Here is a 10,941-nt window from a genome sequence, read left to right as displayed (position 1 = left end):
TCAGGCATAAGGAGAGGAAAGGGTGCTAAAGCAAGCTAAAAAATGTACCTTTTGAAACAGGCGGAACAAAACTCGGCTACGAGGATGGATACCTGTTCACTCCCCAGGTCCCGAGAGAGTACAGATAGATAGGAGATCTGTGCAAAGCCACAGAGCAACGGAGACCTCAGGCTCTCTGGATCGATCTCTCAGAGGACACTGGTGAAGCGCATGAGTGGACACAAGTCGTGTGAACGGAGGAAGCGGTGACTCTTACCATGGTGAAGGTCACGATCTTGTTGAGCATGCACCAGAGTTCTGGGGGGAAAGATGAAGGACACTGAGCTGTAAGACAAAACAAGCATGAGACGCTACTTAATTGGACAATGAGCCCAGGGGATGCCCGATTCCTAGGTCATGGCCCTGCTTTGCCGTGAGTTACTGAATAAACAACCCATTTAGCCCTAGTCCAGTGGTTCTCAACCTTCCTAATGCCACGACCCTTTAATACAGTTCATGTTGTGGTGACCCCCCCCAACCATAACATTATTTTCATTGCTACCTCATAACTGTAATTTGCTACTGGTATGAAACGGGCAGCCCCCGTGAAAGGGTCATTCGACCCCCAAAGGGGTAGGGGCCCACAAGTTGAGGACGCTGCTGCCAGTAGGTGTCAGGCTTCTAACCACAGATGGCAGTTCAAAGCGGCAGTCACTCCACAGGAGGAAAAACTAAATATCTGCAGACTTGAAAACCCTGCGTAGGGTCCCTGTGAGTCAGAATCAACTGGATGGGTTTAGCCAGTCCTTGTAACCCCACTAAGTAATGGAGTGGGACAATGCAGATAAGGAGCATGGGGCTCACCAAAGAGATTTAATAACTTGCTAATCATGTAAATAAGGTCCGTGGCACCTTGGTGGGGTGAGACCAGGCCCAGTAAGGTGTTAGGAACCCTCTTGTAGTTACATAATCTGGTGACAACTGGCGAAGGGGTGGATGGAGTCTAGCCTGTCAGTCAGGTCCCAGCTTCATGACCTCATTTGGAGACAGGAAGGAGATAAATAGCTCACTGGAAACAAGATACACAGACTCTCTGCTTCATCTTTCTGCTGACAAAACACATGGAGCTAGGCTAGAACACTGGAGCTGGAGGAGCCACGTGGTGACCCCTGCCAGTGCTGAGATGCTTCCACTGCCACTGGATCCACAAGATTTTCCACCCACTGGTCTGTGATCTTCCTGCATTCTGCATCATTGCACATGTTGCGTGAGTCTGAAGAGGAATTTATAGATTGGTATTGGACTTATGGACTTGATCTGGACTGGGCTGGGATGTTTTCTCAATATACAATTGCTCTTTTATATAAAGCTCTCTCTCACATATATATGAGTGTCCTGAATTTGTTTCTCTCGTGAACCTAGATTAACATACCTCATGTGGGGATTGGTCAATCTTGCCATCCTACCAGGCTTAAAACGAGCCATCCCAGAGGCAGAAAGAGAAAACTCACGACTTCTTCAAAAGACATCAGCTCAACATGCCATTCATCCAAGTGCAGCGAGAGGTATCGGTAATGGAAATGGTAATGGTCACCTGAACTGGCCAACAGAAAGTCCGAGGCATGTATCGCCCACTACCACTCATGCTAACAGTTTAAAACAGTCTGTGGGAAATGTACAGGAGTCCATTGAGAACGTAGAGTGGCTAGAAGGGAATCAGATTAGTATCAGGTTGCTGTTAGCTGAGTTCTTTCAGAATGGTTTCTATTCCTTCCCGGAGTCTTCGGCTGTTGAGAAGTTCCTGAGAGTTTTAAAATTGTTTGCTGGCTAATGATAAGGTTGAGGGTGATGGTGGAGGTCTCAGCTGAATTGGCCAGGTGTCCTGCCGACAATAGATGAAGTGTTTCTTACTTGTATACCCTTCCTTCCTAACTTGTACCACCCTACATCAATGCCCACCCTCTGACATGTGAGTCATATAGAGACCTCTCAGTTGTCACTTCACATTCACAACCACTGTCTATAATTTCCCAAATCTGGGAGGCACAGGTGGGTAGCAAAAGAAACAGAGGAGAGATCTAGGAAGCAAAGCTATGGATAGAGATATAGACATGGGTGTGCACTCATGTCAACATATAAATTCCTGGAAATAGAGGTATTGGCCTATGTACATATATTTACATGGCAATGCATTCAGGAAGCAGATGGACTTTGGGCCTCTGCTCAAGCCCTCAATGTTTTGTGGCTTTACTTTGTTCCGTTGCTGGTCTGTTATGTTCCCTTCTTGGTTCGCCCTGCTGTGGGGGTGGTCAGACCGGACACACTCCCCACTGTGTGTCCCCAGTATGGTCCTCTGTCTCCGTGTGCTCCAGAGAGGAGACAGCATGCCTCCGCTGTTGTCGGCCCTACAGCCCTCTCTGTGCCTTAACAGCTCCATGCAGGGACGTCATCCTCAGGACTTGGTGTGCCAGTATGGGGTCTACTCCCTCACTCTCTCTTTTTTCTTCTTGGTTTGCTTCTGTAGGGGTGTGGCAGGCTGGCCCCTCTCCCCAACCTGTAGGGTTAGTGTTGTCCTCTGTAGGGCATACTTCTAGGGGAGGAAGAGGGATGGGGTGTGAGTTTGGCTCTGATTGGGGCTGGCCCTGTAGACCTCTCTGTTCATGAAGGAGCACCTTTCAGATCTCGTCTTCAAAATTCTTCTCAGATAGTTTTGATGTTCATGTCATCTTGCTATTGGCCTCTGTTTATTCTTTTTTTCTCACTCAAGTGGAAATGTTTCTGGTTCTTGTTCTAAGAAATTAATTTTGTATTCTGTTAATTTGGGCCATTACGTTGTGAGATCCTGAGAATATGTCTATAATTTGCAGGCAGTCGTGTGAGGCGCAGGTGGAAGGGTACACTCCTCTTTGGCCTCCCCAACACTGGAGTGGAAGCTGGGTGGAGTGGTAATTAGCATTGTCTTGCATCCAGTTGGGTCCCACTGACTCTCATTAGAATTAAAGTGTCAACCGAAGCCTGCCTCTCTGCTGCTGGGTGAGGGTGGCATTTCAGTTCTTTGTCCATCTCTTCTGATGCCACCCCAGTGGGGGAGGCAGAGATCTAGCTCCGCCCATCTTGGTGCTGTGCAGTCTGACCAGAGGCCCAGCTCCACTCAGTGCTGCTGATACTGTGAAGTGAGTGTGGGGCAGGTTCCTCTTTGGAGTTGAGCTGGAATGGGGAGGGCATGATAACAAAAACAAACAAGTTTTTGTTTTGTAAGCCATCCTTCTAGCCATCCTTTGGGTAGGAGGAGGAAGCTCTTACCGGACATCTTAAAGTCTGTGCCTGTTGGCAATTCTGGGTTTCTGGTTTCTTCTTGGCCACCACATCCATGATCAATGGGAAGCAAAAGACAGACGCAGGGAACCCACCACTGTACTGGTCCTTAACCCCTGGGCTCTCAGGAATTTCTGCATCCAACATTTCAGAACCTTTTATGCATGTGTGTGTTTTTGCTGTTGTTGTTGCTTATAATGTTAAGATTTTTTATTGTAAGGAGGACTAGTGAGGCATGGGGAAGAACAAAAATCATCCCATCATTTCAATAGATGGAGAGCGTGCATTTGATAAAATCCAATATCGTTTCATGGTGGGGTTTTTTTTTTAATTCAACAAATTAGAAATAAAACTTCTTTGAGCTAAAAAGAGAAAGGTATGAAAAACCACAAAAAGAACATCACACTGAATGAAAAATGTTGACAGCTTTCCTACTGACTCTGCCATCGAGTCCCTGCCCACTCACGGTGACCCTGTATGACGGGGAAGGGCTGCCCTATGGGTTTCTGAGACCCCCAACTCTTTACAAGAGTAGAAGAAAGCGCGAGACTACTGTGTGTTGTCATGTCCTTCGCCCAGGCCTGCACGCATTTGCAGGTGGTGTTTGCCACTTGTCTTGACTCTTCCCTGAAGAGGTGCGCTGGCTTTGATGTCCACTGTACCAGGTGGCAATTTGGGCACCCTCAAGGGACTCAACTCATGTACATTTAAAGTGTTATTTGAATTTTAGGAACAAAATGGAGTCAGAAGAGGCGAGGCTGGGGCTGTAGGGTGGGTGAGGTCAGTTCTCCTGGGGCAGCCCTCAAAGACTGAGCAGTTTTCATTTTTCTAAAACTTCCTCATTGTTCTGTGTCCTTTGATAAAACCTGTCAAGATTGCCACTCTGGAACAATAAAAAGCCCTCACTTGTGGAGCTGAGCTCTCCTCCTTGAATTTCACTGGCCCAGTAGATCCTTTCAGAAGCGACTGGTTTGCACGGTTCTTGCTCTCCATCATGCTTGTGAACACAAGACATGACCAGAGTGACCATCACAAAGTTGTCTTCGTTAGGGTTGATTTGGCTTAAAAGATGTTTAATTGGTTTTTTAAATGGTTTTATTGATATAAAATTCACATCTCGTGCACTTCCATAGTTAAGTTGCTCTGGAAGAGTTGCATATGCATCACCACAATCCGTCAAGTGCTCCCTCCCGCCTCCCATAGGAAACTGGGGACCTGGGAGAGAATGGCTGCGGCCAAATTCTCTGTGCGCATAAACATCACTGGGTCTGGAAGGCCTGCATAGTTGGGAGATAGATAGAGATGAATCCCAGTACACACATTCTCCAGACCAAAAACCATCCCCACAAGTCTCCCCCCTCCCCCCACACCCTGATAGCGCTACATTAAACATGTCTCTTACAAGCATATGGCTGCTCTCTTCAGCCGGGCCGGAGGCTGCCTATCTCTGAGAGAAGACAAGTTCTATTGTCCGCCCCGCTCAAAGGGCAGTTGACTACCTTCTGACGCCTGCCTCCAAATAAATACTGGCCATGAGTTGTCCCCCCAGTGAGCTCGGGGACGTCCAAGGGTTAAGCCCCCCCGCCCATTCTGTATGTGTAGGACTGATGGAGGTTTGTAAGCCCAAGGCTACATAAACCCATTAGAGAATGCATGCGCCTTCTTAATCCTGGCAACGGGAAAGGGGCGCCCCTGTCCCTGCTGTCTGTCTTCCTTTGATTCCCCAATTGCACCACCACTCCTCAGGACCCCCCCACCTTCATTATTGGCTTGCCATTCCCCTCACTCTTCCTCCATCCCCGATGTGCGCTTGTGCATTAGCTATTGTCTCTGTGTACCCCCTCCTGTGCTTCATAAACTGGGAAGCCTCAGAGAACAATAAAAAAGCAAGAAGGAAATGCTAATAATGTAAAAATCAAGAATAAAAAAGACCATCAGCAGTATTAAAACAAGCTAGAGAGGAAATTTCTGTCATGGAATAAGCGAGAAATATTTAAACCCAGAACAAATTCAGGTTGGGTCCAGAGGAAAGTCAACTGACCAGGTATTGCATCCAGCCAAAAGCTTACTCAGGACAAGGTGTTGGCTTAAGATAAAAAAAGGCAAGCCATAGGAGATCCCAACTGGAGTAGCTATCACATCAGCGGCAATTCTATCTTCTTCCACCAGTTTCTGGACTTCTGTGACCGTTTCTCATTGGTCGAGGTTGATAAGCTTCCTCCTGTTGCTTGTCTCTGAGGTCTTCCCAACCCCCCTCCCAGAGCTTGATTCACCTTAATAACTGTTGTTTTGTGTGGGCCAGCATTCCCCTGCACTTGTTTCAAATCTTGGACCATTTGGAAAGATGTCCTCGAGTTGTTTCCATTTGTATAGTTTCCCTGATATCAAAATATTTTTTCCACAGCACAAAAGGGTATTTTTTTCCCAAAGCACCCCCCAATGGGGTCTACTCCTGAAAGAACGTGTCTACAGCTGTCCACTGCTCTCGGAGACAGGTTTAAGCACATTCCTTGTAGAATAAATCAGTGCATGTTGAAAATAAACACAGTAGCACTTTTTGACTTACTCTTATACCTTCCGTTACATTGAGAAGAGCTGGACCCTATATCCCCGAAGCACCTGCCACGTTTTCACACAACCAAGAAGTCTGCCCTCCACAAAGTTCCCGATATGTAACTGGGTAGAGGTTTAAGAAGTCCCCGTTGCCCAATTGATTCCACAGAGTTTGTGGAAAACTGAAATGAAAAGAAAATGGGTTTTTCCCATGAACTTTTTGAAGCCCCCTCCTGTTCCTAACCTTGTCCTCCGGGGGGCGTTCCCAAGCCTCCCTTAGCACCACTTTAAAGAAATCTCTCTCCTCGGTTCATCCCTCCCTTGTGAGGTTTTCCAGATGAGTGTAAAAAATCTTTTGTTAAAAAACGACTCCCAAACCTCTCTTCGTCCTGTGAAGTGCTTCCAATGTTACCACACGGCTGCGTGTGCCTACATTCTTCGTCCGTCAGCTGTTACAAGAGACAGGAAATGACAGCGCTGGCTACACCGATCCGCCCACTGCCACGGTGGTGGGTACGGCTCATGGCGACACTCTACAGGACGGAGCAGAATGGTCCCTCGGGTTTCTTACATTATCTATCTTTACGGGCACAGACAGCCTCACCCTTCTCCTGCATAGGGACTGCTGGGTTTGAACTGCTGATCTTTTGGCTGACGGTCAATTTCCTAACTGACAGCATCAGGTTACATACAGCAGTTCGACAATATTTCCCTCTTATACTGTAATTGGGTTCCCCCCACCCCTTATACTGTAATTATTTTTCTTTCTGCCAATATTTCTTTTTTCTTTTCAAATTTTTCAAACCTTAAAAAAAAACACTACTAAGGCATGAAAAATTTGTTACTTTTACCTGTTCATGATTTCGGAGGAACTTAGTTGTGAAAAATAAAAGGAAAGAGAGATATTGACAGAAACAAAGGGGAAGATATTACATTACAAGCTTAGGATTGTTGGGTCTGGGGCAGCAGTCATGGGAAGACTAGCTAGACCAGTGAGGCTAAAGAGCAACGAGGTCATCAAACCCTGACTTCAGAAAGCAAGAGAGCAGCACGGCTGGGCGGGGAGCAGCAACAGGCAGGGGAGGGGCAGGGAGGCTACGAGGAGCAGAACAAGGGGAACAAGAGGACCCAACGAGGCGGAGTGGGGGGAAAGCAGTAGGGGGGCAATGGAGAGTGGTCAATTCCCCTCCTTCCCAAAGAACTATAAACATGTTTTTACACCTTCAATGTTGAAGGCAACAATATTTCCTGAAAGAGGGCAGATGAAGCACCAACCGTCAGACTCTCCTGGAATCTAGACTTCCTGCATCCATGAAGGTTGAATGAACCCCTAAAACAACTGGTCTGAGATCATCTTTAAACCTTAAGCCAAGAACGATCCCATGAAGCCTTAAAACCAAATATCTGTTTAGCTGAACTGGTCAAGAATGCCCACCGTGAGCATCGTGCTCTTGTAAAATCTGTCTCGATGAGATCAAATGGATGAGAGCAACTCAAAAGATGACCCAGGAGACGGAGGAGCAGTGGTTCTGTGATGGGCAAGCCCAACGCAGAAAGAGAGAGTGGAAATGGTGGCATGACCGGTGCTCTAATCATCTGGTGTTCTGAGATGCTCACCTTCCCAACAGGATCACTGAAGACAAATGGGTACATAAGCAAATGTGGTGAAGAAAGCTGATGGAGCCCGGCTATCAAAAGATATAGCGCCTGGGGATCTTAAAGGCTTGAAGGTAAACAAGCGGCCATCTAGCTGAGAAGCAACAAATCCCACATGGAAGAAGCACACCAGCCTGTGTGATCACAAGGTGTTGAAGGGATCAGGTATCAGGCATCAAAGACCCAGAACAAAAAATCATGTCAATGTGAATGGGGGTGGGGTGAGTGCGGAGTAGAGGCCCAAAGCCAATCTGTAGGCAATTGGACATCCCCTTATAGAAGGGTCTTGGGGAGAAGACAGGCCAGTCAGGGTGCAGTATAGCACTGATGAAACATACAGCTTTCCTGTGGTTCATCAGTGATTCTTCACACCCACTATCATGACCCCAATTCTACCTTACACATCTGGTTAGACCAAAGCATGTACACTGGTACAGATAAAAGCTGGAAACACAGAGAACCCAAGGCAGATAAACCCCTCAGGACCAATATTCAGAGTGGCCACACCAGGAGGGGAAGGAGAAGGTGGTGGGGAGAAAGGTGGCACCAATCACAATGACATCATACAGGAATGGACAACAATAAGAGGGTAAAAGGAGACATTGGACAGTGCAAGACATGAAAAAATAATAATAATTTATAAATTATCAAGAGTCCATGAGGGAGGGAGGGGAAAATTAGCTGATACCAAGGGCTCAGGTACTAAGAAAATGTTTTGAGAATGATGATGGTGACAAATGTACAAAAGTGCTTGACACAATTGATGGATGTATGGATTGTGATAAGTTGTACATTGCAGTAAAAATTAAAAAGTTGTATAAGCCCCTGATAAAATGATTTTTAAAAGAAGAAAAAAAAAAACAAAAAACAGAGGAGCCAAAGAACCCATCTGCAGGTCATCCAGAAAGTTAAAAAGTAACCTGGGTACTTTCGTCACTGGTTGGATGAGTCTGAACCTGATGTGTTGCAAACATGGCCTACGGCTGACAGGAGCACAGCAGTTAAGGACACAGCTTTCTCCTTGGGCCTGTTGGCAAGGGCCTGGCCTGACGCCACACAGAAGGTCCCCAGGCAGTGGTCTTAACCCTCGATGTCCCCAAGCCAGGGCAGCTGTAGAGGGAGTATGGCCCATAAAATAAAGCTATTGGTTTGAGGTTCCTGTGCCCCTGGTCCATCTAAGAGAAGAGTATAGACAAGTCAGCTGGGCCAGTGGGAGGGCTGCAGGCCAGAGCACTCAGAGGGTCACGAGTTCTGACTCTCTAACCTCCTTCACACTAAACCCAGAGATTGAGTTGGACCCATCCGCCACCTCAGGGTCCTCCAACTCCATTCTTGGTGCCTCTTTCTTTGGGATCGTCATTGTTGGTAGATGCCAACTCTACACCCACCTCATCGTTGTTGCCACATTTGGGCCCATTCTTGGCTATGTGGGAGCCCGTTGTCACCACCGTCGTCAATCCATCTCATTGGGGGGAGGGGTCTTCCTCTTTTTCACGGACCCTTCCCTCTTGCTGGGCGCTCCTGATAACATGCCTAAAACACGTGGTATGTCAGGGGTGGGGAACGGGGGCGGGGAGGGAGCTGGAGAACTGACTGTGACTGCACAGCTCATTTTAAAGGCCATTTAACCGGGGGGAGGGGGTGTTCTGAAATTGACACGGCAATGATTGTACAGTTCTCCTTGATATGACTGAACAATTGGGGTGTATGCTCTGTAAATTGTGTGCCCATAAAACTGTTTTAAAAAAAGTACGTGAGATGAACTCTTGCCACAATCACGTCTAAGGAACCTGCTGGTTACACTTCTTCCAAGGCAGATTTGTCCATTCTTCTGGACAGCCCACGGCACGTTGAATATCCCTTTGATGGTCAGTGCCATCAAGTCGATGCTGGCACACAGTGACCCCTAGGACAGGGTAAAGCTGCCCCTGTGGGTTTCCGAGATGGTCCCTTTATGGGAGGAGAAAGTCACACCTTTCTCCCGTGGAGCCGTTGGTAGTTTTGAACTACTGACCTTGCAAATCAAATCCCGGTGAGTTGATTACTACGCCACCAGGGCTCCTTGGGACACTGAAATTAGGCTTTTACTAGACATGCACTGTGAGTGTGTATCTGTGTATGCAGAGCTGGGAGCAAGCATGGTTGCGATGTGGCTCTGCCCCTCAGCAAGCAGTTTGAGGGATGAGAAGTGAAGACTGACTGTAGGGGGGGACAGGAGAGGACAGGACGGGGAGGGGGAGCAGGGAGCCAACAAACTCAGGGATGTGGGAACAACAAGAGATCTGAAGATGATGGTGAGGAGGCCTGGTGGGGTTTGATCAAGTGCAATGTATCCGAGAGGAATGACTGCCGAGTGGAGGGTGAGCATGCTAGTGGGACAGGAGGAAGGTGAAAGGAAATAGAGGAAAGAACTAGGAGACAAAATCTATTTATAGAAGTATAGCGCGACAGACTCGGCTCGCGGCAACCGGTTTCAAAAAGGAAACCCCGGAGAGCGCCAGCGAAATCTGGCTGTGGACGCGTGCGCTCCCGATAGGGTCACGATGGATCGGAACCAACTCCATGACACCTAGCAGTAACTCTCACTCACTGCCATCAAGTTGATGCCAGCCCATAGTGACCCTGTAGGACAGGTTAGAACTGCCCTGTTGCTGAAACCCAGAAACTGAATCTCATACTGTAAGATGCCTTTGGAAAATTACTGAATTCTCTAAGATGAATCTTTAGAACATGATTGTTCATCCAGCCTGTTCTATCCAGACAGACTTGCGGAGACAACAGCATGCACAAGGACAAGACCTAGCAAGGCGAAGCAACAATGTACAACAAAACAGCAACATCACACCACTGACAAAGAACAAATTGAAATATACCAAGAAAGAAAAGCTTGTGTTTTCCAGTCTAAAAAAAAAGAAGTACAGCGATAGGCAAGTGTATATGTAAATATGTTAATTTAAAATGAAAGGGATAGAGGTCAATATACTTGTATGTTAAGTATCAAGATAGCAGATGGACTTTGGGCCTCTACTCCCGAAACCCAAGAACACTTTGTTCTAACAACCTGGCACTCTTTGATACTCACCTTCCAGACACGATTGCTGAAGACAAACGGGTGCATAACCAAGTGTGGTGAAGAGAGCGGATGGTGCCCGGCTATCAAAAGATAAGGCATCTGGGGTCTTAAAGGCTTGAAATTAAACAACTGGTCATCTAGCAGGGAAGCAACAAAGCCCACATGGAAGAAGCACACCAGCCTGTGGGATCATGAGGTGTCGACAGGATCAGGTATTAGGTATTAAAAGATCCAAAACAAACAATTATAGCGATGTGAATGAGGGGGTTTGGAGTGGAGACCCAAAGCCCATCTGTAGACAATTGAATATCCCCCACAGAAGAGTTACAAGGAAGGGACAATTCAACCAGGGTGCAGTATAGCAC

Source organism: Echinops telfairi, unplaced genomic scaffold (genome assembly GCF_000313985.2).
Source record: "Echinops telfairi isolate 266 unplaced genomic scaffold, ASM31398v2 ScPeMD7_4225;HRSCAF=4972, whole genome shotgun sequence".
Taxonomy (NCBI): domain Eukaryota; kingdom Metazoa; phylum Chordata; class Mammalia; order Afrosoricida; family Tenrecidae; genus Echinops; species Echinops telfairi.
The sequence above is the reverse complement of the archived record's forward strand: the minus strand, read 5'-3'. Positions refer to the sequence as shown.